Source organism: Labrus mixtus, chromosome 6 (genome assembly GCF_963584025.1).
Source record: "Labrus mixtus chromosome 6, fLabMix1.1, whole genome shotgun sequence".
NCBI classification, from domain to species: Eukaryota; Metazoa; Chordata; class Actinopteri; order Labriformes; family Labridae; genus Labrus; species Labrus mixtus.
In genome coordinates this window covers 29,364,113-29,391,269 of record NC_083617.1, presented here as the reverse complement: position 1 = coordinate 29,391,269, position 27,157 = coordinate 29,364,113, and the positions used below count along the sequence as shown (strand labels likewise).

Here is a 27,157-nt window from a genome sequence, read left to right as displayed (position 1 = left end):
TCAATATGTTGTTTAAAAGACAGAGCGGGATCAATCCAGAGACCCAGGTATTTAAAAGAGGAGACACGTTCAAGGGATGATCCATCATTAAAAGAAATGGTCAGATCTGGAGTTTCTCCAAGGCCTTGTCTAGTACCAAGCAACATACAACATGATTTATTTTTGTTTAGTGATAGTTTGTTGGTTGTAAACCAGTTTTGAACAAGGGCCAACTCACTTTGTAATGATCTTTCAATTGAGGATCTATTAGCATTGGCTGTATAGATTACGGTGTCGTCAGCATATAAATATATTTGACAGTCTGAGCAAATTTTGGGGAGATCGTTAATGAAGATGGAGAAAAGGAGTGGTCCCAGGGATGAGCCTTGTGGCACACCCTTCTCGACAGTCAGGTAATTTGATAAGTTTCCCTTAAAGCTAACACACTGGCGTCTGTTATGAAGGTAGGAGTTGAACCAAAGTAGATGAAGCTACGATGTTTTATCATTCATTATTCATTCATTTCATCAAGTATTATCATTGAAAACTAAAAACAGACGAAAACAGAATAGACAGGTACAGTACAGAATGTATACAGATACATTCTGACATACAGAAATAGATTTTAAGAGTCTTTGTGTTTGCAGCAATTCCTTTTTTTCCAGTATTCATTCATTCATCTTCCTTCTCCTTTTGAAGTCGCAGCGTGAAAGTCATTTTCTCTTTACGGTGGATAGAGTTTATGATGTTTATGGTGAGTTTCGTGGTTTCCTTTTTAGTTAGACCTTCAATAATGTCTCCATACTATAGAGAGGTGAAGGTGAAATCAAATGTTCTGTCCAGAGCCATTAACTGTCCCAATTACTTCCAGAAAGGTTTAAGAAATGGACAAGACCAAAAAACATCAACATAGTCTGAAAAACTGCTCCACCCTCCCCCCAGTATGGAAGACGACAAACCACACCAAGTCGTTATTATATGATATTTTTATATTTTTATCACATTGTTGAAAAGACTCTGGAGAAACTGGGAGGTATTCACAGAGGACACTACCTAGTTGCAGTAGCACACACTTATTGTCCATCTGGATTAGATTCGGTCCTTCTCTCTCAGTCTGCTCCTCCCCTCGGCCTCTATCTGTATCAAGTCTACCCAGTAATATTTGCGGAGCTGTCCTGCACACCAACCTTTGTTTCCAGTAAACGCAGAATCTATTTATAGACGGTGTGAGTGAAAAGGGGGACGGAGCTTTTGGAGGAGAGTTATGATAGAGTCAACTTGCAGAATTGCAACAAGGTTTTTGACAGACATGGACTTCTCTGATGGGTTTTGATAGAATGGGATCATGATCTGCCCAGAGGAGGTCAGCTGGCAGGAATGTTGGATCATAGCAAGGTAAGTGCCTTATTAACTTTATATCCACTTTAACCTGCAAAACTCAAACGTGCTCAGCTATGATTTACAGCATGCGTAGGTGTGTGTGGTGGTAGTTAATTTCCATGTCAGAAATCAATATATATTTTGTTCTGTTTATTCTGTTTATATTAAGTGTTAGATAAACAGCCTGTTAATGTGTGGTCATTTTGATATTTTAAATCAATTCTTGGTGTATTTTGTCGTTACACTTCCAAACAAACCAGTGACCTAGCTGTGCTCTTAGTATAACTTGGTCACTGTGCATTTGGCATTTAAGCAAAAACTGCAACCTGGCAGATTACTGTGCAACTCATCAAAGCTCAAGTAAGGTATACAGACATCTGATCTCACTTGTCAGGGAAAGAGGCATTTTTTTTCAAGTTCCATTTTCAGTCTCGTTCTTCCAGTGCTTCATGTCATTCAGTCTCTAATGGAGAGTTTATCAAAGTTTAAGCCTTTTAAACTCTGGAATATACCTTTTGAACATCTAATCCTGAATAAATAAATAAGCAGAACTGAATCAAATGATAACCAGTAGAATCAAGGTTCCACACAAACAGTGATATTTGTGTGTTGTTTGTGGATGTGAGTACGTGACCAGGGTCAATCCTCCTTACATCATTGAATTGTATCAGGTTGAGTTTACCTCAGAGTAAATATTATATCTCAACGAACAAAGGTAAAGGGTCATAGAAGAGCCAAATGAAAAAAGTTAAGCGGACTAATGTAGGTTAATTATTGTTTCCCCCCTACAACAGTATCAAAGGTGACAAGAAGTGAATGCATTTGGGGGACACTGGGGACTGAAGTTACATGTAGTAATAATGAAGAACAAAAGGTGAATTGGTGGCTGATTTGGAAATTGAGCAGGTTAAGACCCTGATGTCTTTTTGACAGAGACCAAATCGGAAAAAATATAGAACAACTCAAATGACCTTAATGTTAGCTAGCGGGGCTGTGGCTCAGTTGGTAGAGTTGGTCATCTCTCAAATGGAAGGTCGGGGGTTCGCTCCTGCAGCAACATGACCAATGCGTCCTTCGGCAAGACACTTAACCTCAAAGTGCTTCGTCTGCAGTGTATGAATGGGATTACTTCTGATGGTCACTTTAAACAGCAACCTCTACCATCAGTGTGTGACTGGGTAGGTGTGACCTGCAGTGTAAAATAATTTTGAGTAGTCAGAAGACTAGAAAAGCACTATATAAGCTCAAGTTAATGTATCATTTACTCTCTCCTCCCAACATTTCCTGTGTGTGTTCAGCTGTCCTGTCCAAGAAAACAAAAATGTCAATAAATAAATGAATAAATAAATAAATGTTCAATCTCAGAATCCATTAGAAAAGGGCTATACAAGCTCAAGTCCATTCATCATTTAGATGTCATCAATTTTATCAGTCAACCGAAGAACACTTATACTTTAATAACATGTTTCCAGTTGTCTACACTGACTGTATAACAATTCACTCACACATGTAAAACTTGAATTTGGGAGAATCCCTTCTCTAATGCAAGTTCTTACAGATTGACAGTTCGAGGCAGGATATTTAAGCCTGTTACACCGTGTCTGCCATGTTTAACACACAGAGGTGGAATGGTGGGCCGAATTGGTTCTGTCCCTGATCCACATTCAGAGATATTAACAGAAGCGTAACGGGGGGGGGGACGTGGAGTGCGTGTGCATGCTTCAGTGTGTGTGTGTGTGTGTGTGTAGGCTATATGAGGCTCCTGCTGTGTGTTTACATGCCGTGCCTCTTGTGCTTCTGCAACACAATAACGCAATGTGAAGTACACTCATATTACACCGTGCGAATGCCATGTGTAACTACAAAAGTGTAATGACAGCGGAACTCTGTTAAGGCAATGTTGTGAAATGGCATTTTGTAGATGGCTATAATGTTGTATTGAAGTGTTTGTGATGCCAACACACCAGTAATGCACAGTAGCTCTGCAGCTGAACACAGCCAGTGTTGACACTGAGCGAGGGCCGCAGCTGCTGCAGCTGCTGACAAGCTGCTATTGCTATCATAGTGACCTTCTCAATCACTTTTCTTGCCGGTATGTTCTCATGTAAAACGCAATAAAGCTTAACTACTTGCTGTTGACTGTCCACATCCAGCCTGGTACATTCCTGCTGCACTCAGTGCTCAATTTGATTCCTGGTGTACTCTGCGTGGTAAAAGGACTGAGTGTCTGCTGGCTGTGTAGTCAGAGGAAACTTGAAACTTGATCAGCCTTAGGAATCAAAGAGGGGTTTACAAGAAAACAACTGTCTTTTTTTATTGGGTTTTTTTCAGCTTTTATTAACTTAAGCTGGATACTTTATGGCAACCTGAACTCAGAGAGGAAGTCGTGGAATGACACAACCTCTTACCACATTACCATGTGGAGGCACATAATGTCTCAGAAAATGCTTCATTGGAACCTGGAAACAACGCTGAGTTATGAACAAACCATAAAAAAACAGAGTTTTAAATAAAACCATGGCTTTGGTTGGAAGAAAGCTTATGTTATGGAATTGACTAACATGCCTACACTATAAAAACTAATTTCTAAACAAGTGGATTTCATCTCATTTCTAGTCAAAACTATCTGAAAAGCCAAGTGCACCTGACAAGTCCACAAATAAGATCTTTACCCCTTTTTAAAAAATAAAACCATTAAAGAAAAGCAATTCAGTCCTCATGTTTACTTGGACTTGTCAGGTGAATGTTTCTTATACTGAGTGTAGTCAGATATTTTTGATAAAAAAAACGACAAATATAACTTGCTAAGATTTGTGTCTCCACCCTATCTTAGCAAGTTGAGCCTCAGAAGTGGCTCAAGTAAGAATCAGTAGTCTCTCAATCCCCAGCTCCTGCAGTCACATGACCGATGTGTCGTTGGGCAAGACACTTAAGCCCAAGTTTCCTCTGCTGCTTCCTCTCAGCATGTGCATGTGGAGATGTGTATGAATGGGATTACCTACTTCTGATGGTCACTTTAGACTTCAGCGTGTGAATGTGTAGGTGTGACATGTGGTGTAAAAGCGCTCTGAGTAGTCAAAAGACTAGAAAAGAGCTATACAAGCTCAAGTCCATTTACCATTTGTTTTTGCATTGTAATTTTATGTTATGGAGGAATGACACAATATGGTATGTTTCCTTCCACTTGGTTAGATTATGAGCATCCATCAGAGTTTGGGTAATAATAAGTACGCAGGGCAAACATTTCATTATGTTTCACAGATGATTTACCCGTACACTTGGGGCACCTGTAGTCACGACCCTGGATAAAAAAAAGTTCTGTTTTTTTGTGACGCATCCATCGCTCCTGGACGCTACCTCACTCTGTGTGGCCACTAAAAGCAACCAATTAGACAATTAGAAGTTGCCCTGCCCACCTCTGCTGGTAACTCGTCTTAAAGGTCCCATATTATGCTTTTTCTGGTTTTATATGCTCTTTAGTGTGTTTTCCAAGTGTCCTGTGCATGTTTAGGCACATCTATTTGCAAAAATTCAAAACGCGGAAACGCGGCTTCTCCTATGTCCTCCTGTTAGCTGTAGCATTAGCTGCATGTAACGCTCGGTTCTAGCCCCCCTCAATAAAAATTTGACAGTGTGACGTCTTGTCAGTGTGATATCACTAATCTAAGCCCATTGGCTCGTTGAGGCAAGCCCAGCAGCTCATGTTGCACGCCCGTTAACTTCTGTAGCACGCCCACGATATGCCGTAGCCTGCAGTAGCACAGTAGTGCTAAGGTGCTAATGTTTTTGCTCCCCGGCCCTCTGAGCCAGAGTGGCTGAGCGAGTGACCAATTACGGCAGAGTCGACAGGCCGACCAATCAGATCAGACTTGGCACACGTGGGGACTCTGAACGTGGGCACTTCAGAGCCTTAGAGAGAGTCAGAAGCGAGCCGGTGCATGGAGCGGCAGTACATGAAAACAGACACTTTTTTAGAACTTTAGTTATTGTAAACATACTTTAGTAGGTACATAGATTAAATATATGAACCCTAAAAAGGGCATAATATGGGCTCTTTAAATTTGAGAGTCTTTTCAAAGTGAGCACCCCATGAGATATATTTTATGACAGTATCTTGTAGTTTTCTTTGTATGGATAATTTGGATTTGGATTTGGGAGAGAAAATGTTAAAAAAGTGGTGCAGGCAGCTTGGTATTGCGTTGCTTCATATCCCAGCATGCTCTGAGCAGCGAATCAGATGCTTGCAGCAATACACAATGAATGGGCACATTTTCAACTGAATGTTTACTTACAGTAGGCATGCAATTTGAAGTGAACTTTATATATTTTACAGTTTGTCATCATCAGAATGTCTAGCTAGTTCATGTGGTCACAAAGGCCCTAACCCCAGCCCCACTCAGTGACACTGTCAACACATGAATTTAAACAACTTGCATGCAACCATGTAGAGTTGAAAAAGTCTTGATCATTTCACATATTTCTGTAAGATCAGTTTATAAGCAAGTGATAAAAGGAAATCACCTTTTCAATTTAAATATGTGCATGTGAGTGTAGTTCCACATAGTTGGATCTGTTATATGATTACGGACATCAAACCCCCCTTAGACCTCAGAAATGCCTTTGTCCTCATTGTAGTAGCCATACAGGCAACTACAGTGAGAAAATGTGTGTGAGACAAAAGCTGGAGATCAATTCTTTTTGTCCAGCCAGGCAGCAGGATGTGCAGTCAGTGTTTTTGTTGAGGCAGACATTTTTAGAAGCCCAGAGAGACAAAACAATGTGGACAACGTCATTAGAGTGGAATATGGGATGGGCTGACCCTTTCGCACAAGCATAGAGCAACAATGTGTTCACACACAACACGCACACCGACTCCACCCTATTCGTTTATCGGCTTTGGAAGACTCTAAATCTCAAAATGTAGAAAGAAAGTTACCACACAAACTCTGGCGCTAAATTTGCACCGACACATTTTGCAGTGCATCTACTGGACGTCGTTATCGTGAATGCTGGCGGGATTTTGAGACAGGAAGACACACAGAAAACAAACACAAACGTGCGCACACGCATATTGTGATCCATTTCCTGCTCTGCTCTTTTCCACCTTACCTTGTGTGGTCCCTATATTTAGCTCAGTCCAGGGAAACCAAGCAACACAGGCAGGAAAACTAAGTTGGGAAAGAATTGAAGGAAGTCTAGTGGCCATATAGACAAACAACTCAGACACAGGGAGCAGCGCAGGCAGAGCGCGCAGCAGTTGTGTATATGGCTCAGATAGACAAAGGGCTTTAGGATGATAGAGGGCCATCTGAACGAGGAGATAGGAGACACTGTGATGCAGCTCTGACAGCAGGAGAGATATGCTGGGTGTAGAAGCAGCCGTGTGGACACAGCTGGATTTTAATGTGGATTTGAAAGGACAAAAAGCAGATCTATACATGAACATGTTTGAAAGTTGGATCCTCGAGGTCTGCTGGTACATCTTGGATGATTGAAAGTCTCAGTTGAGGTAAGATGCGAGTGCTTAACCTAGCTGCAATGTAATTGTTCTTGTTTTTAAAATGGTGTATTGTGATCTTTTGTGCTGCTCTGGATGGAACATAAGGTGTGAAGACAGATTTTTAGATACTTGTCAGGACTGTGTGTCTGATTTTCTGTGTGTAGCTGTGGTTGTTTATACAACAGGCAGAAAAGTTCTTATTGGTGCAGAGTCATCTAAACTACTGCTTGCACTATGAATTGTTTTTGACATATTGTGTCATGGGCAGCTGGCATACCTTCAGTTTTAAAATCAGTTTTCCAGAAAAAATGAGGTAGTACAATTTAAATCAATAGTTTGTAAATTGTCAAACATTTGCCACATGTCGCTTTTTTTTTTTACCATTTGTATTGCTAAATATTGTCATCATGCCTTTCTAACCGTAATATTGAGATTGCAAACGTGGTTACATTTAACATTTATGTGCTCATTCAACATCTGAGATATGTACAGTGTTATATTACATACTTATCAAAATCAAAAATACTTCCAGTGTGTCAGGGGAAATTAGCACTCGTTGAAGACAAAACATTTAATCACATTGAGTTAGAAAGAAATGGAAGTTATAGGATGCTTAAAAACCCACATCTTCATATTCATATGCATGATACTATAATATACAAAATCAGCGTGTCTTTAAGAAATACTTAAATATGTTTAAAAAATGTATTAATTTGTATATTGAATAGCATTGTAAATTCTTTGTAATAGGATCTATAAACCATGTGAAAATAGGACTATGCCTGCTGTAAATATTGTTGCATCATGTGCTGCCAAACTGAAGTGGGCTCTACATGTTTGTCATTAACAAACAACACACATGTTAAAAGTGAGTTTTTCATGAAGTAAATAATCATAAAAATAAATCAAAAGAAGAATCAAAAGGTCACTCTGTGTAGTTAAGTAAGTTGTGTGTGTGTGTGTGTGTGTGTGTGTGTGTGTGTGTGTGTGGCACACATAAGGAGAGACCATCTGAACCAAAAAATGTGATGATTTTAAAAGTTGCAAGTAAATAGACTGCATCTTAATACTTTTCTACTGCTTGATACTGGAATGGAGACTCCATCTACTGGGGTGGGCAGTGTTTCCCCTTTGTTTACAGCGTTGGGGCGGTGGGGACAAGCCAACATGCCAACACGGCGACACGGCGACACAAACACTTGAAGGAATCTTGGTGTTCATGTGTTACTTTTAATGACAGCTGTCCTTTTCTATGGGAAAGGTATCCTTAAATGACTTCTTCCCCTGATTTCCGACTCTATCCACTATCCTATCTCTACAATAAAGGCACAAAAAGCCCAAAAATAAATCTTAAAAAAATAAAAATATATTTTACTTGGGAAACACTGGTGGGTGTCTTGAAATTTGGTCTTGTTAACAGACAACACGTTTTAACATCGAATAGGCAGAGTGTTTATATCCCTGTCTATTGCTGGTTCAAGATAGAGTATGACTCCACGACACTCTTCCTTTATGTCAAAATGGGAACTTTCCTCAGAGGAGATCACATTATGTACAGTAATTACCATAACATTTGCTGAGTCCATTCATGCTTCCCCCCTAGCTATTAATGTTTTAGTTATTCATCAAGACGACCCTGAGAGGATGAAGTCAGTTCCACTATAATATGAAGTCTCTGCAGGCCTTTGAATTTTGGATTTCCCACTTTATGGATACAACCAAAACCAGATTCATTAGCAGGTGAGAGGCTGAAGCCGAAAGTGTCACTATAATGAAGGTGTCTTTGTGGTGGAAACCAATTTTGTCTGGCTTTTAAAAGCTCTGTTAAGCTCTCTGCCTGACTGCTTTCTCTTCACTCTTCTCTGTTTTCAACACAATCAGCATAAGATGCATGCATTCATAAAGAGCTGTGGCTCAAATGACCCTTGCAACACCTCATTTGCATAATTATTTCATTGGTTGTCACCTGAGAAACAGCACAAAATGTACTGACGGTAACCCGACTCTGCCGCAATTCATTTATTAAACAACTCCATTTAGTCATGATTCCAATCGTCGCATGTGCAGATTGCGCAAACTGCAGTGACCTCTAAGTTTAATAAATAACCTTCACGAGCTGTTTGAAGGGAGAAAATTTCACACACTTCAGCGTGCCCGTCCATCAAACAGAGAAGGTCCTGTGTCCACCTTGTGTTTTTTCAGAGCAGAGAAGCGCTGGTTATTATTTGAGATGGTCTTTTTTACCCTAGCAATTGAAAAACAAAGCTTGCACTCATAAAAATACCCACCCAGCCTAATGCATGCTTTTATAACTAACAGGCCATGCTACTATAACGCTCTCCTTTCTGGTCTAAAAATATCATATAAACCAGCTACAGTTAATACAAAACTGTGTTGCAGGAGTGCTGACAAAGGCCAGAAGGAGAGGTCCTTACACTGCATGGCCTTGACTAGACTACCCATTAGAGATGGTTTTAGTTCATGATCCAGGGCGGCCCCTCAGATCCTCTGTTCCAAAGAGCAGAACTGGAACTGGAACTTGTTTCGAACAGAGAATATTCATAGTAATATAAACTCACTCTGGCTTTTTTTTTTTTTTACTTAGTGTACTATCCCCATCATTATTCTATTTTTAACAAACTACCTTTTGTCAGTCACTTTTCCCCTCCCTTTGAACTGCAGTTGAATTTGTCTGAAAGGTGCAATATGAATATAGTTTGCTTGATTCATTAAATCATATCACTCACTTATTAATAACACCTTTCCTTCATAAAATCAAAACTTATGAGTTATAAAAAACAGATGAACTACAAATCAGCTATTCATACCAAATTCCTTTTTTTTTGTAGCAGGCTATGAACATGTTGGTTTATTAACTGGCTCTTTGAACAGGTGTGACTTCTGTTATTGTAATGATGCAGCTTTTTATATTATGTCTGTTGGACTGATTTTTAAAAAGCACTTTTCCTAAATAAAAATGGAGTATGGATTTTTTATAGTAATCATTTTTCTGATGTAATAATTTTGTTTCATTGACAAGCCAGCTACGATCTTAACTGGGGAATTTTCTGCAAGAACCCCTGTCTGCCTCTAGCCCACTGACAGAGAGGATCAAGTCCATCCCTGCAACCTTTAACAGAATAAGTGGTAGAGAGAATGGATGGATTGAATAATGTTCACCTTTTCAAGGGAAAAAAAGGCCTTTTGAAACAGTGTGAGGCAATCCTCTATTCTGCCCCTTCAGTTCTGCTTGTGTGTTTTGTGTTTCATTATACAGTACGTAATGATTATTCTGTCCTCAGATGGAGAGGCAGCAGTGGCACATCAGCGCTCTTTCAGGGGGATGAGTGTGGACTAGATTCAAACCTTTGGGTAATCTAAAGGTCCTGGAGAAAACTATGAAGCACAGGCTTTTCTTTATTTACTGGGTGCACATATCTGTCTCCTTTGTATCTTTTTAGATGTTACAAACTTTGTTTTTTTTAAACTTATGTTTAATGAATAAAACTAAACTGTGTGCTCCAGTTACAACAGTGTCCTCATGCAGCAGATTGAAGAGAAGCTCTGTAAAGGGCATCAGAAGGGTACAGTACACCCTGTACTGCATTTTATGACCACTTATTGTAAACTTAATTACAAAACCTTAAAGGCAATTGATGAAAGAGATTACTAAACGTTAACGTCATAAAACACTATGTTGTTTATTTATGATGTGACAGCATATGACAGACATTTTGTATTTACTGAAATTTTCAAAAGGTCATATAAACACAATGATATAGCTAATGGGACACCATGATCCAAACTTTGACTAAGTCTATACAATGACTCCATATTAAAATTCAGATAAAAAAAAAATTGGTCCTTAAATTTAATTGAAAATACAGTAGAGCTTACCATTTTGATATCCAGAGAAGTGAGTTAAGGAGTTCATGGCTATGCATCACTGGTTTAAAGAGAAGCAGAAGAGGACCTAAGGGATCTGACTGGAACCAAAAACAAACTCTGATAAATGAAGAAACAAAGTCACTTTAAGCTTTATGAAATAACATATTTTATTCTTAAAGTGACAGGTACAGTAGCCAGTAACCCTATAATGCCTACATACTGAATGAGCGAAACCCAAAGAATGCTAAGTATATTGAGGTATAGAAAAAGAAAAAGCAGAGAATTCTTACAAGGTCTGTGGGTACAATTAGAAGCACAGCCACATATGTCAAAACACAGCCTCAACTACTCCAAACATAGACACAATGTTTGTGAAAGGCTTGTTTTGGAATGATCATTTGGGGAATATAGTACAAAAAAAAAACAATGCACATAAATATTGAGGAAATAATGGGAAAGAAGTGGAAACTATGTAAGGACAAACAATGTGCATCATCTCTTTTTACATCTTGTTAGAAGCCAATTAAGTAGAGCAGCTGGGATTAATCAGACAAACAAGACTGAGGTAATGCACTACTCGCTGATGAAACAGGACATATGAGTGGCTGTGTACACACAGACACACACAGAGAAAACCACTAATGCACACACACACACACACACACACACACACACACACACACACACAGGCCATCTGTTTAAGCTGTCTTACCAGCTGTCTGAACCCAAGGTCGATGTAACATCTGTCTGCAGCAGTAGACTCCACATGACTCCAACTTGTCCACTCTGCTCTGAACATTATATTGATTTCTAATGTACTTCCTGTTTAGTGTCTGCTTCACTTCTTTTAGGGATAAGTTATCTAAGCTTGAAATAAATAAATAAATAAAACATTTAATTACATAAACTTTTACTGTTTCCAATTTTCTTTTTTACAGAAAAAGGAACCTGTTGTAATAAAATTCTCTCAGCCTTTGACCCTTTGTTCTCAATACTGAGTACAGAACTGGGTAAAACTGCATTCTCATATTATGCTCCCTATAAATGGAATAAGCTTCAGGACTCCCTTGAACTGGGCAATCTTGTAACTGTACAGCAAAACTTTAATTGAGTGAAACATTGTCTAAGGAATGCTCTTGTTTTTCCTGATGAGTTTTGATTGTGTTTTATGCATTGTCTTGTATGTGTTTAAATGTTGTTACAGGGCACCATAGCAAAAGAGAGTTCTGCTCTCAGTTGATTTTCTCTGTTTAAATAAAGGTCATATGTAAGTGCGTGAAATAGATCTATGACGTCCTGGTTCACACAATAGCTATCACAAATCAGGGGTAAGAAAGGGTCAGCGTGTGGACCGCTCAGTCACAACTGAAACGAGACAGACTGGACGTTAGATTGTTGTTTGCGTCAGCAGGTGTTCCTGCCCTACCCTTTGTTACTTAGCCCCGCTCCCGTCACCTAGCATGAACAACAGATGCATCAGACCTAGTCAAAGAAACAAACGTCCTGTAACTCAACCTACTCTTTTAAAGATGATTTCATTTATAACATTTGTTTGAATTACATTTCAACTGAGTTAAAACCAATTACTCAGATTGAGAAGCGTTATCATCAGCTGCTTCAAAGTCCGCCATCTTGTTTCAATTGGCGTGTGTTATGTATGCACGACAGCCGGTGTGCCTGAGGGAGTTATGACACTCGGCAGCTTTACGGCAGTTAACGTGTTAAGAGGGTTTAGTAAACAGAGCGGGGCTCTCAGTGTTAAGTGACCCGTGTGTTGGGCTGAATAAAGCGAGGTGTTCAAAGACGTCGAGTCCTGTGAGTCTGTGAACACAACATTGGCGACGAGGATGGAGTTTTCTTTCCCACCTCTCTCTCCCTTCCTGGCGCTTCCTGGCGAGTCTCCGGTGCCCTGGGAACGTTGGCATGAATCGTTTGAAACATATATCGTGGCCGTCGGCCTGGAAGACGCCGAGGACGCACGACGGAGGGCTATACTCATTCACAACCTGGGCAGTGAGGGACAGAGGATCTTCAGAACACTCGGACCCGCTGCTACATACACCGAGTGTGTCATACTGCTGGCTGGACATTTTGCTGCTCCACGGAGCATCATTCTCCGACGGATCATCTTCCGCCAGCGGAGGCAGCACGTGGGTGAGTCCGTTCACCATTACGTAGCCGACCTAAGGGGCTTGGCTAGCCTCTGCCAGTTTGGGGCTTTGGAGAATGAACTTATAAGGGACCAATTAGCTGAACATGCTATTGACCCAAAAGTCAGAGAAAAGCTGTTAATGTCAGCTGATGACTTAAGTCAGTGGAGATAGGCTTCCAGTTCGAATCACCAGCACGGTTAGCATCACAGCTAACACCTGAGTCTCACTCGCCACCCGGACTGGTCACGCAGAACCACCCCAGCTCCGCTTGACCTGGAGATGAGCTGCCTGGATGTGAATTTTGCTGGGGGTTGTAACACATCATCGCAGTGGGAGTGTGGAAATTGTGGCTCTTCATCGCACACCACACGCAGCCCCAGCTGCCCAGCTAAAGGACAGAGGTGTCGACGCTGCGGCAAACAAAATCATTTTGCCAAGGTCTGTCGCTCTAACCCCTCTGATGCCACCCGAACAACCGGCCCTCCAGCACCAACGACTATCCATTCAGTGAGCTCACCTTCCCGGCCATTCAAGTGGTGCACAGTTGAGCTAGATGGAGTGTGCCTTCCACTGCTGCTAGACACTGGTGCATCACGGTCACTGCTCAACTCGTCCACAGTGCGGCGACTTTTCTCCCAACGGACAATTACGCCCAATGCAGAGGATTTATATGGCTATGGTGACTCTAAAATTGGCATGGCAGGCACAATATCCTTTTCCTGTTCGCTATGAGCACTCACGTCATTCACATTCCAAGTGTCCAAGCATGGAGCTAACCTCATGGGCCTGGATTTATTTTGTGACCTGGGGTTCTCTCTTGTTGATAACACCGGCTGCACAATCCAAACTGTGGGCCTGTCATGGCAACAACGATGGCCCTCCCTGTTCAATGGCCTGGGCTGTCTCACCGCCTTTAACCACCAGCCCCTGCTTGACCCTGCAATACGCCCTGTCATTCAGCCCCTGCGACGCTTGCCCCTTGCTCTGCGTGACGACGTCTCCACTAAGCTGGGGAAATTAGGTAGATGCATCACCGTGGATCTCCAATTTGGTGGTGGCTAAAAAAAAAGATGGGGGACTGCGCCCATGCATCGATCTCAGGTCAGTCAATAAGGCGGTGATCCCAGACAAGTACCCACTACCCACAGTGGAGGAGCTGACTGCTAAGTTCCATGGCTCCTCTGTGTTTACAAAATTTGACCTCCGCCAGGGCTACCTACAGGTTCCACTTCACCCAGACAGCCAGAACCTCACAGCCTTTGTCACGCACACCGGGGTGTTTCGTTACACCCAGATGCCTTTCGGTCTCAGCTCAGCCCCCAGCTGTTTCCAGAAAATAATGTCCACCATCTTTGCAGGTATCCCGGGGGTAGTCATCTACCTAGACGACACAGTGGTGCATGGCCCAACAGCAACAGTCCATAATGAGCGTCTAACCAAGGTGCTCGGCGTGCTTGCCAGTCACAATCTCACACTGAACGGGGAGAAGTGCGCCTTCTTTGTACCCACGATTGACTTTGTGGGTTTTCGCCTGACTGCTGATGGCCTTAGCCCACTCCACTCCAACGTGGAGGCTGTGCAGCGCCTCCCGGAGCCCACTAATCCAACTCAGCTTGCCTCCTTTCTGGGGATGACAGCTTACTACTTACGTTTCCTTCCCCAATACTCCTCAACCATAGCCCTGCTGCGTGACCTCTTGAAGAAGGATGCGCCCTGGATATGGACGCCAGCCTGCTCTGCAGCAATCTGCCATCTTAAGGAACAACTCATCTCCCCTACTGTGCTGGCGCATTTTGACCTAGTGAGCCCCACAATCCTTACCTGCGACGCATCCAACACAGCAGTTGGCGCTGTGCTGTCCCAGATTCAACACAACACAGAGCGCCCTATCGCGTTCGCCTCTCGCTCTCTCATGGCAGCTGAGCAGAGGTACTCTGTGGGAGAACGAGAAACACTAGCTTGTGTCTGGGCATGTGAGCGATGGCACATGTACTTGTATGGCCGGCATTTCACACTGAGGACTGATCACCAGGCCCTTACAACCTTGCTAGCATCAGCAGGGTCTGGCCATATACCACTCAGGGTCCATCGCTGGTCAGAGCGACTTCAGCAGTACAACTTCTCTCCCCAATTCACACCAGGCCGGGAAAATGTGGTGGCAGATCTGCTCTCTCGTGCCATCCCTAGCCACCCGACACCAGACATGGGCACAGACCCTATAGAACCAGATCTCATATTGATGCTTCATGCACCCCTTCAGACCACAGTCTCGCTCCAAGAACTACAGCTTGCTTCCGACGCCAACCTGCTCCTCTCCCAGCTCCGCACCTTCATCCGACAGGGGTGGCCTCGGTCAGTGTCAGAAGAGTTGGCACCCTACCGGCGGGTCAGAGAGGAGCTCTCCTGCTGGAACGACGTCTGCATAGCCCGAGAGTTTCGTACGGTGGTCCCCAGCAGCCTGCGACCACGTATCCTGGCCATGGTTCACGATGGTCATTTAGGCATTGTCAAAGTAAAGCAGTGCTGCAGGAACCTGGTATGGTGGCCAGGCATTGACCAGGATGTGGAGACCATGGTAAAGGACTGCACAGCCTACCTCGTCAGCGGGAAGACTGGCCCACCGCCAACTCCACCTCTTCAACCGGTGCAGTGGCCAGCCTCTCCCTGGGACCACATCCAAGTAGACATCTGCGGAGAACTTCATGGTGTCCCACAGCACCAGCGTTTTCTGGCATATGACCTTCACTCAAAATGGCCAGAAGTGTTAGCCACTGGTTCAGTCACGACCCGTGTGGTCACCGACTTCTTGGCTTTGCTGTTTGCTCGATGGGGAATTCCTAATTCCATCACAACGGATAATGGCCCGCAGTTTACCCCTGCTGAGTTTGCAGCCTTTATGGACGACAGAGGCATCGCACACATTCGCACCACACTTTACCACCCCGAGGCCAACGGCGGGGTCGAGAGATTTAACCAATCATTGAAGAACGGCATTAGAGCACATCTAGCAGATGGTCTTCCCCTCTCAGCTGCACTGCTCCAGACCCTGCTGCACTATCGAGCAACACCACACTCAACTACAGGTAGCTCTCCAGCCCGTCTCATGATCGGCCGAGACTTGCAGCTTCCACTTGATCGGCTCCGACCACCTGTTGCTACAGAGGCCGCAGCAGCACACCCAGCAGAGAAGGAGGGTTGCGGACAAGCAGAGCCAGATGAAACAGCGGTTTGACAGGAGGAGGAGAGCACCCCCACCCAGTTTCACGGTGTTGGACTGGGTCCGGATTCGTCGACCGCACCGAAGCCACTAACTGCTGTCCTTTTGGTCCACACCGATGCAGGTCTGTGAACAACTTGGGCCCGCAACATTTCACCTGTCGGATGGTTCGTGCTGGCATGCCAGTCGACTTCAGAAGGTAACACCGCCTCCTCTTATGCACCCCGATTCCCTAGAGAACTGTACCCCCGCTGCAGTGGACTTTGACCACCTCGGGGCACGGCCACAGCTTACAGCTGGACACTCCACTGGGCACACAGGGACCCCCGATGAGCCAGAGGCTAGGCCAGCTCGAGTCCGGGCACGGCCAAACTACCTCAAAGACTATGTTACAGACTTTTAATCTAGTGCGGGGCCTGTTCAGTGTGGCAGAATAATCCACAAGGCTTTGTTGGTAACTGGCAGTCTACCCAGAATACCTAGTTAGAATGTTGTTTCACACATTGATTTGTTTGCTTGTTTTGTGGGTTTTTGAAGGGGGGGGTAAATGTTATGTATGCACAACAGCCGGTGTGCCTGAGGTAGTTACGACACTCAGCAGCTTTACAGCAGTTAACGTGTTAAGAGGGTTTAGTAAACAGAACGGGGCTCTCAGTGTTAAGTGACCCGTGTGTTGGGCTGAATAAAGCGAGGTGTTCAAAGACGTCGAGTCCTGTGAGTCTGTGAACACAACAGCGTGCAATTATTTCTTTGGATATGTTGGGGACACGAAGGATGCATCCGATGCAAGGTGTGTGCATGCACGCTTTGACTCTTGGTGCTTCAGAAATGTGTAACAACATGGGAAATCACACAATCAATATTACGCTGCTGCGCATGCAATGTGTGAGAACACGGGGTACTGATCGTGGAGCTTCGTCACGGTACTGCTGCAGAATCTCAATGTGTAACTGAAAGAGAAACTGGTAGAAGCATTGTTTGTAAGACAACTAAATCAATATGATTTGAACCTTCTACAGCTGACAATTTACATGAATAAGCTCTTATATATATGTTTTCTGATCACACATGTTGGTGTTAATTAATATGCAACCAGGAGCACTGGACTGGCTCAGGATGTACAAAGATGTCCTGGTCCCTGTTGTAATGGGTCCAGATCTGACCTCGGCCCTTTGCTGCATGACATCTCCCACTCTCACATCCCAACATTTCCTGTGTGTGTCCTGTCCAAGGGAAAAAGAAAACGTAAATAAAGAAATGAATAAAGATGAATAAATGTTCAATCTCAGAATCCATCTGCTATCCACTGTCAACTATTACTGTAAGGTTACATTTGCAGGGATGTAACAGTTGATTAATCAAGACTTCTGTATCCATGTGTTGCCAATGTTTGAAGTCCAACAAGCTGTGAAGTGAGAGTGAGTTGGCATTGAGAGAAATCGTCTAAGAGGGAATTATGAGCTGCCCTTTTATGCAAATCATTTTTTATAGATGGTTAATAAAGCTCAAATGCTGTTATATGACTGCCGATGCATTACACCTCTTTTTCTCTCCATGAGGACTTTTTCTCTGAACACATTTTTATTTTTTATGACCAACATTTTTATTGTTTTCAAATTTTTTACAATAGTACAATACCAGACAATAAATGATATAGAACAATACCCAACAAGGGTAACACTATCAATGCTAGACAAAAAAACTAGACAAACAAAAATCATAATTAAGTTAAATTAAATACAGGAATAAAGTGAACACATTTTTAAAGCTTGTTGAAACCCTTGAAGACAATACTCATAGTAAAAGCTAAAACCAGAACACTCCTGATTCTAAAATCCGGTCCTGGATTGTTTAAGTTATCCATACTCAAATGACTTAGTCATTTTGGATTTAAAGAGTGATAGTGTAGATTAAAGCAAATGTTAAGTAAAATCAGTGCTCGGCTCTTAAAAATATAATAAACATGACGTGTGTGTGTGTGTGTTTGTGTGTGTTGGTGGGTGTAAGGTCACATGGCATGACTGCTGCTGCTTCAGGCTGCTGTGTTTACCAACAAGAGGAGGAGGAGGAGGAGGCAGCAGCGGCGACGGTGGTGGTGGTGGTCATAGTGTAGTATGCTCTCCACCATGGGAGTCTCTCTGCTTGACAGCCAATAGTAGCATCCAGCAGCAGTTACAGTAATCTCAGGGAAGGGACTGATCTTTAGCCTGGATGCTTGCTGCTACGCTGCTCTTGAGGGGGTAAGATTGGACTGCTTGTGAAACATGGAGTGAGTATCTGTGTTAAAGTTTTAATTGCAGGTTTCTGTTCCAGCAGCAGTGAGATTTAAAGGATGGTTGTTGCCTCACAAAATGAAACGAGTGTTTTTGCAAACCGGGACTTAAACGATGGACTCATCTTTTTAAAGGCTGTCAGTGTTGGACTGAAGCAGTGTGTGTGTGTTTGTTAATGTGTGTGTATATCTAAACAATAGATCTGTTCATTGTAGTGCTGACTAAAGGTCTGAGCAATTAAGATAGCTAATAAATGACACAAATCCACAAGTCCCAACAACAGGGTACTTCAAGCTGAATCTAGAAGAATGTACTTCTACAAACTGGTAGACATTAATTTTGTGCCTGCAACATTAAAGCCTTTTGGAAGGCAGGTGACGTAGTTTGAATAGTACTGACCCGAAGGCAACAGGGCTTCTCATTTCTCAAATGATGTAATGCGACTGTTGTACTTGACACTAAGATGCTTTTGTGTTGCAGCAATAAGATGATATTCAAATTTAAATCCATTAAAGGAGCAATGTTGTAACTCTTTTTGTAACGTTTTGCAATTTTGTATGTTGAGGGTGTTGAAGGGCCCTGCTTGTGTATGTGTGTGTGTGTGTGTGTGTGTGTGTGTGTGTGTGTGTGTTTGTTAATGCAGATGGCTTTAAATTGCAGTTGTGTCTCTTTCAGACTCTGCACACTTTTCTGTGTGTGTGTTTGTGCGTGTGTGTGTGCGTGTGCAGGTGAAAGTCTTTGCATTTGTATTGTCCACATATGTGTGTGTGCACCTACAAGCGGTGTATGTGAGTGGACTGTGCAGCCAACAATGACGCATCCGTGCAGCAGAGACAGAGACACAGTGACCCATTGTGGGAGCAGGAAAGCACAAGTCATGCTAAGGGGCACAGCTGACTGTAACGTACACAGCCAGGCTGTGCAGTGAAACGGGAGAAAACATAAAAATGTGTTTGTGTGTCTCTCCACTCCCATTGACATATAAGTCATTACTGTAGCATTAAAACAGTGATGTCTACAGAGACAGAGTGAAAGAGAACACTTCTCAAAGTTTCTGTTTGATGTTTGCAAGGCGCCTTTGTGTCACACTGTCAGCAGCATTAATTGTAGATTCCCTGTGGTCATATTAGTGCATGTAAGGGCTGAAGTCAGAGCACAAATCAAATAGTGAGCAAATGAGTCAGTCAGTGACCTACATCTAAATAACACTCACTTCAAAGACCGTTAAAGCTCCTGTGAGGAGACTGAAACTAATACTGATGCTTCTTTATGACCTTCAAAAGGAAACCAGACGATCAGCAACATTTCAATATTTTCTAAGTAGCTTTTATAGCTGCCTGAAATCGCTGCCCCAGGAAGGTGTCACACAAACTGATTTAAGGCAGTCTGCTGAAGCACGCTTTCTTTTATATTTTTCACTTTTCTGGCTGAGAGATACTATTTGACTGATAGAAAGAAAGCAGGATGAGATTGTTAAAAACACTACTTATACATGTACAGGAAATTGACAAAGAGGTAAGATGTGCCGCCATAAAGGACACAACTCAAAAACTCCTTACAGGGGTCTTCAATGTCAAACACAATGCACAGCTGAGATCAAATCAAGAAAGACTTACACATTATCCCAAAGACAAGCTGGAACAAGCAGCTAGTTTTGTTATTCATTGAGAAATAGAAAACCACTGCTGTTGTCGTAGACTATAAAATATGATCCCTCTAGGGGGTTAACTTTAAGCAAGTGCACAATCCATGTTGATTTCCTCCTGCGGCATCGTGTTTCACCCACGCATGACACACATGTAGTGCTTGGACTCTCAGTCACCCTGAGGTGTTAATGTGGATGTGTAAATATGTTTATCTGTCTTAAAGTAGAGACTTAGCATGGCAGCATTCTGGTCCAGAAACACTCTGGGGTTGTGACCCTGCAACCCTGAACAGAATAAATTGTTCACAGAATGAGGGACTGAATTGAAATGTAGTAATGTGGAACACAAATAAAAACTGTGAGCATGCTCTGCATAACAAGAATACCCAAAACCGAACCAGGTCAATTCATGACAGGCTATCCCTCACGTCCCTGATTTCTATTGTTAATATAAATACATGTTGGTCTATGCTGCACTAGCCTTTTAACATGCATCATTTTATGCCATAACTGCAAACATATTCATACTTTTGTGTATTATTGACAATACACAAGAGTGGTGTTATGTTTATCATCCTCACTGCAGCTTATCAGTCCTAAGGCAAGTTGTCAACTTCTCATTTTAGGCCTGAAGACATGTTGAAGACCTCAGTGGTTGTAAGTAGATGTGAAATGGTTCAAGAGTTAATTGTAAACTGAATCTTTGATTTTGTCTCAGGTGCTAAGGTTAAATATTTACGATATAGACTTTCAGCAGAACTACTACTATTAGAATTCACCCAGACCAAGGTACAAAATGGTGATAGCAGTTTTTGTTACTTAGTTGTGATTTCCTGCTTTAGTTTGCTCTCCCCTGTGTCACTAGTCTCACCTGTGTCTGATTAGCCAAGTGTCTACTTATGTTGCATTCAGGTGCTCCTTGCATGGTCCCAGTTCCTGAGTTGGGAGGTTGTTCTTCCTTGACTTAAGTGTGTTCACATGTGTTCTGTTCAGAGAGTCAGTATGTTGTTACAAAAAAAACAAATTTACAAAAACAAAAAGGCTGAAACCAAACAAGATCATCTCATGGCGTAGACTCATTGGACAGATTATAACCAGGTCAGATCCTTTTATATTTTCTTCTTCGTTCACTTGAAATACAGAAAACTCACACTGGCATCATTCTGTCACAATGTAAATAAAAACATATAATCGAAAAACACTCTGTAGTTTTATCAGAGTCTCTTCAATAAGACGCGTTGCTGAGGTAACTGAACTGTGTAGAAGAGTGAAAATCAAGAGACTTTCCATATTCTTGAAAAAATATGATTTTATTGTGTTAAGGGACAAGTATTTCCCTTTGTCATGTCAGACAGCAATATGTAAGATTTATACTTAATTAAATCATAACATGACCTTACTATATCATCAACCATTAAAGAAACATGCTAACGATGCAGCAGCCAGCATGTCCTCCTTCTAAGTCCAGTCCTGAATGGTCTGTATTTGTTTTAACCAGAGAAGGTAGGCTTTTCTAAAGCACCACCACACGGCCATTTTGGACATCCCTCGGTTTGCCAGGTAAACATCAAACCAACAGGTGTTGCAGCGATGAAAGCAGGCGAACTGGTTCAGATGTAACTGATTCTACCCAACCTAAAAAGCCTTGGCATTTTTCTAAAAAGCTCCACGACCAGAAACGTGGTAAAACTAGGATAAATATTTGAGATGTTTTGAAAAATGGAGAGAGGTTATAAAAAAAGGTTTCAAGACTGATGTTGAGCTGGCTAAACACTGAAGCTTCAGTGTCCATGACATGGCAACCTACGCGTGCATTGACAGTAAGGAGGAGGAGGCGAATTTGATTTTTTCTTTTTTCTTTTTTATTCCCAGAGGGAAATTCCGGTTTACACTCTGTTATTCTAGAGACATGCTTCTCACACACATATGCACAAACATGACCTGTGGACATACATTAGTGTAGAGATGTCAGAGTGAGGGAGGTTGGGGGTTTGGTGGCTTGCTCAAGGGTACCTCGACAGTGCTCAGGAAGTGCCCTGGCACCTCTCCAGCTTTTAGAACAACTTCTTTATTTTGAGTGCCTACAGACTGAGCTGCTCATCTGGACTGCAGTATCCACTTTAAGAGTTACAAAAAAAAAAAAAAAAAAAAAAAAATACAAGCATACACTCGAATTACACACACACACACACACACACACACACACACACACACACATACACAAGCAGGGCCCTTCAACACCCTCAACATACAAAATTGCAAAACGTTACAAAAAGAGTTACAACATTGCTCCTTTAATGGATTTAAATTTGAATATCATCTTATTGCTGCAACACAAAAGCATCTTAGTGTCAAGTACAACAGTCGCATTACATCATTTGAGAAATGAGAAGCCCTGTTGCCTTCGGGTCAGTACTATTCAAACTACGTCACCTGCCTTCCAAAAGGCTTTAATGTTGCAGGCACAAAATTAATGTCTACCAGTTTGTAGAAGTACATTCTTCTAGATTCAGCTTGAAGTACCCTGTTGTTGGGACTTGTGGATTTGTGTCATTTATTAGCTATCTTAATTGCTCACGGTTGGGCTAAAGACCTTTAGTCAGCACTACAATGAACAGATCTATTGTTTAGAGTTTTTTTTGCCACAAGCAAGTTAGACTGTTGTCTATGTCAGTTACTTCTGACAGTGTTTGTTTCACAAAACACACAACTGTTCAACTATTTGTGTGTCTGCTGGGATGTCCTCAGCTGATCTGCAAAGTTGAATGTTGAAAGAATTTGGCAGCAGCATTTTGCTTTATTTGAAGTTAGAAATGTTAAATGACCTTTCATAATAACTGATATATGAGGCGAGAGTGAGTAAGTTATTACTGTCTATGCAAAGCAGACAAGTTTCCCTGAATTCAAACCTATCCAGTTATCGAGCATCTCCTGTCTAATTAGTTAGCAGATGTTCAACGGTCTCTGATCAGGATATTGTGAAATTGTTAGGCAGTAATACAACTGAGTATTATTTGGAAAACACTCATATTTTTGAACAGATGTTTGGGGTCGGTCAAACTCTGCAGGAGCTAAGTTTGTTTCGTTCTTAAACCTATCTTACCTAACCTACCTTGATTACCAAATCAATCATTTTAAGTTAACAATCTCTTCGAGAAGAAACAATCAGAGGTTCCTTGAAACTGAACAGAAGCTAACTTGTGACTCTGAATGTGATAAAAAAAAAATCGACATTTGAAGACTAAGCATTAGAATGTGTTGGATCCAAAACCAGAGAGTGAGTGAAGAGATTTGAAATGTTTCAAGCGGTCAGAAACACAAATCTGAATGGATAGAAATGTTACTCAACACGTGCGGGAAATGTGTTGGCAACCACTTGCTCATTTGTACGCCCTGAAGTCACTGCTGATCATTTGTACATTTAGGCTCAATATGACAGATTCAATACTGAGGCTTAGCCACCATACCATGCTGTCGGCAACTTATATTGTGATAATATCCTGCACAAATTTACAATATTTACAGTATAAAATATTCAAATGTATATATGCCTATGCATATATGGCAAGAAAAAATTGCCTGGAAAGCCTGATTAGTCTTAATCACTTGCAGCTAGCTCTCGCCCTCTCCCCAACACACACAGGTTTGGGCAGGTTTGCAATGGGTTGGTTGAAAAACACTCTGAAAAGGCCACTTTACACAACTGTAGTGCACATATAACTTCATGGCTTTTTTCAACAAAAAACGTATAGTTTAACACTTGTTACATTCAGTCAAAACAACAGCAGCCAACTTCTATTGTCTAGTGGAGGGTTAAAGTGTCTTTGTGCACAGCACAGATGTGTTGTCCTTTAATCCCAGTTTGAGAGAATATCTGTCTTTAACTAGCCTGTATCCTGTTTTTGAGACAACAGTGATGGGAGCTAGCACCACGGCGGCTGTTGCTCAGTTGGTAGAGTCGTCGACTCTCAACCGCAAGGTCAAGGGTTTGATCCCCAGCTGGGCAACTTGTCCGATGTGTCCTTGGGCAAGACACTTAACCCCAAATTGCTCCCGCTATGAATGGGATTAGTAACTTCTGATGGATGATACTACATAGTGACCACTACCATCAGTGTGTGAATGTGTAGGTGTGACATGTGGTGTAAAAGAGCTTTGAGTAGTAGGAAGACTAGAAAAGCGCTATTTAAGCTCAAGTCCATTTACCATTTACCACAGTAACTGAGTTCACTTAGCATTAGCAGGCGAATGCTACTGTAATCCAAACTCAACTATTACTGAAGCTCCACATCTGTGAGTGCTGAAGTTTTTTGTTAGGCAGTAATTTTTGGAAGGTGACCAGTTTATTTCTAATAAGATGTGATTTCATTGTTTACATTAGGGGCAGTTAAACAATATCATTATATCATTGAAACACATTAGGACAGAATTTTTACAACCCTGTCCGTCAAAAGGACAGATAGCTAGAAAACCTAAAGCAAACTGTGCTTACCAGTGATGTTTATTTAACAATGCAGCATTGATGTTTGTTACATTTATCAATGCAATAAGCTTATTTGGGACAGTTACACACTGCATCCTTGACTGGGAGATGGGTTATCCTAGGTTACTGCACTCACATCAATGAATGGAAGAATCATTCTTCAGGCAAAGGCTTTAGAGTGTTCTCGGTAATATTTTACAGCCAGAATATTTTGGTGATGTTAGTCCTGAAATTACCAGACACATTAGGAATCCCCACATGCAAGGATAGTCCCATTAGAGATTTTATCCATTTACACTCCAAAAACAATGTCTTCTTTCATTCAGACGATTACACACAGATAAACACTGATTGCTAGGGCTGATGTAAGTGTTTAGGAATATCTTAGATGTGGGCAAGTGATGTTTGCCACACCGAGTTGATGGCAGTAACATACTGAGCCATAGAGGACCCCCTTGCAGTAGACCAGCCTTTCCCAAACTTAAGACTGCCGCAGCCCACTTTGAAATACAAAATTACTCCGGGGCCCGCTATAAAATAAAAGTTATGACTACAGCTATAACTTTCAGTGAGGGTAAATTATTGGACATTACAACATGATATTATGGCAAGAGAGACACAAAAGTTTAGTAAACAATATGTCCATGAATAGTCATGACACGCCTTACTAATTACTTAAAGGGTTGACTCATGGTAAATCATCATTATTGTGATATTTCTTTTATTTTTAAAATTGGTGGAGGGCTTTTCGCGGCCCACCTGCAGTACCCAGACAGCCCATCAGGGGGCCGCGGCCCACACTTTGGCAAGCACTGCAGTACACTATTTGTTTCCCAATTCAAAGGTAGTATTCCTCCAAGGAGCAGCATACCAAGGATCCAGTCTTCGTAGCCTGTTTAGAACGGATTAAATGAAATGAGATGGTCTGGTCTACAGAGGATTTGGGTAGTTTTGTGTAATGGGTAGAAACATAGCGACGCGAAAAGAAACTTAACAGACACTTTCAATCAATCAATTTTTATTTGTATAGCGTCAACTCATAACAAGTGTTATCTCGAGACACTTTACAAGAAGCAGGTAAAATACCTTACTCTTTGTCTGTTAACATTACAAAAAAGCAGGTAAAAAGACCTTACTCATTCTTATGTTACAAAAAGCAGGTAAAAGACCTTACTTATTGTTATGTTACAAAAAGCAGGTAAAAGACCTTACTTATTGCTATGTTACAAAGATCCGGCCTATCCATCATGAGCACTTTAGCAAAGCAGCAAAAGTTACAGTGGTAAGAAGAAACTGCCTTATTAAAAGGCAGAAATCTTCGGCTGGATCCCCGGCTCATGACGAAACAGTCTTCACAGGCCTAGACTGCGCCAGACTTGGAAAGGGATAGGGGGAGAGATGGGATAAGATGCAGGAAGAGGGATAGAGAGCAAGGGGGTGGGGGGAGGTAGACCGTCCATCAGCAATCCGGTGGGGAGGGGAGGGTGTGTGTGTGTGTGTGGGGGGGGTTGTTCTGGCAAGCCGTCAACCGACGATCTTGAGGAGCCTAGGAGAGCTCAAGAGCTCCCAGGAAAGTAGGTGGTTAGTGACTGAGATTTATAGATAGATACATGCAGTAATATGATGTACTGTATATGCACAGAGAGAGAGAGAGAGAGAGAGAGAGAGAGAGAGAGAGAGAGGAGCTCAGGGTGCCAGTTCCCCCGGTAGTCTAAGCCTATAGCAGCATAACTAAGAGCTGGTCTACACCAGCACCAGCCCTAACTATAAGATTTATCAAAAAGGAAAGTTTTAAGTCTATTCTTAAAAATACAGACCGTGTCTGCCTCCCGGACCCCGGCTGGAAGGCGGTTCCAGAGGAGAGGAGCCCGATAACTGAAGGCTTTACCCCCCATAGTACACTTTGAGACTGTAGGTACCACCAGCAGGCCTGCACTCCGGGACCGCAACGCTCTCGAGGGACAGTACGGCACTAGTAGCTCCTTCAGGTAAGATGGTGCCTGGCCATTTAGAGCTTTGTAGGTGAGAAGAAGGATCTTGAATTCTATTCTAGACTGTATAGGGAGCCAGTGCAGAGAAGCCAGGACAGGAGTGATGTGGTCCCATTTCCTGGTTCTGGTCAGTACACGAGCTGCAGCATTCTGGACCAGTTGAAGAGTCTTTAGAGATTTGCCAGAGCACCCTGACAAAAGAGAGTTACAATAATCCAGTCTGGAGGTAGCATGAACTAGTTTCTCTGCATCACTTTGCGACAGGATATTCCTGATCTTGGATATATTACGAAGGTGAAAGTAGGCTGTTCTTGAAACTTGACTGATGTGAGAGCTAAAAGACATATCTTGATCAAAAAGAACTCCTAGATTCCTAACAGTGGTGCTAGATCCCAGGCTGATGTCACTAAGGACAGTCAAATCACTAGAAAAAGTCTCTCTGAGGTTCTTAGGGCCTAGCACAATAACTTCAGTCTTGTCTGAGTTAAGTAGCAAACAATTTCTGGTCCTAACGTCCTTAAGGCACGTTTCTAGCTGACATAACTGACTGGTACCATCAGGCTTCATTGATACATAAAGCTGAGTATCATCTGCATAACAATGAAACTGTATGGAGTGTTTCCTCATAATATTTCCCAGAGGAAGCAT

General features: G+C 42.2%; 1 protein-coding gene across 3 annotated transcripts in view; it reads left to right on the top strand.

Moving 5' to 3' along the window:
• Window positions 1-1,217: 1,217 nt before the first annotated feature.
• Window positions 1,218-27,157, top strand: part of rasgrp3 (RAS guanyl releasing protein 3 (calcium and DAG-regulated)) — a 49,864-nt gene continuing 23,924 nt past the window's right edge. Inside the window, exon 1 of one of the 3 annotated variants that reach the window (XM_061040852.1) lies at window positions 1,218-1,374. The gene's annotated coding sequence lies outside the window, so the exon portion shown is untranslated. Of the gene's footprint in view, window positions 1,375-6,488; window positions 6,869-16,880; window positions 18,358-27,157 lie in introns of those variants that run through there. The other 2 variants (XM_061040851.1, XM_061040853.1) reach the window with 2 other exon arrangements.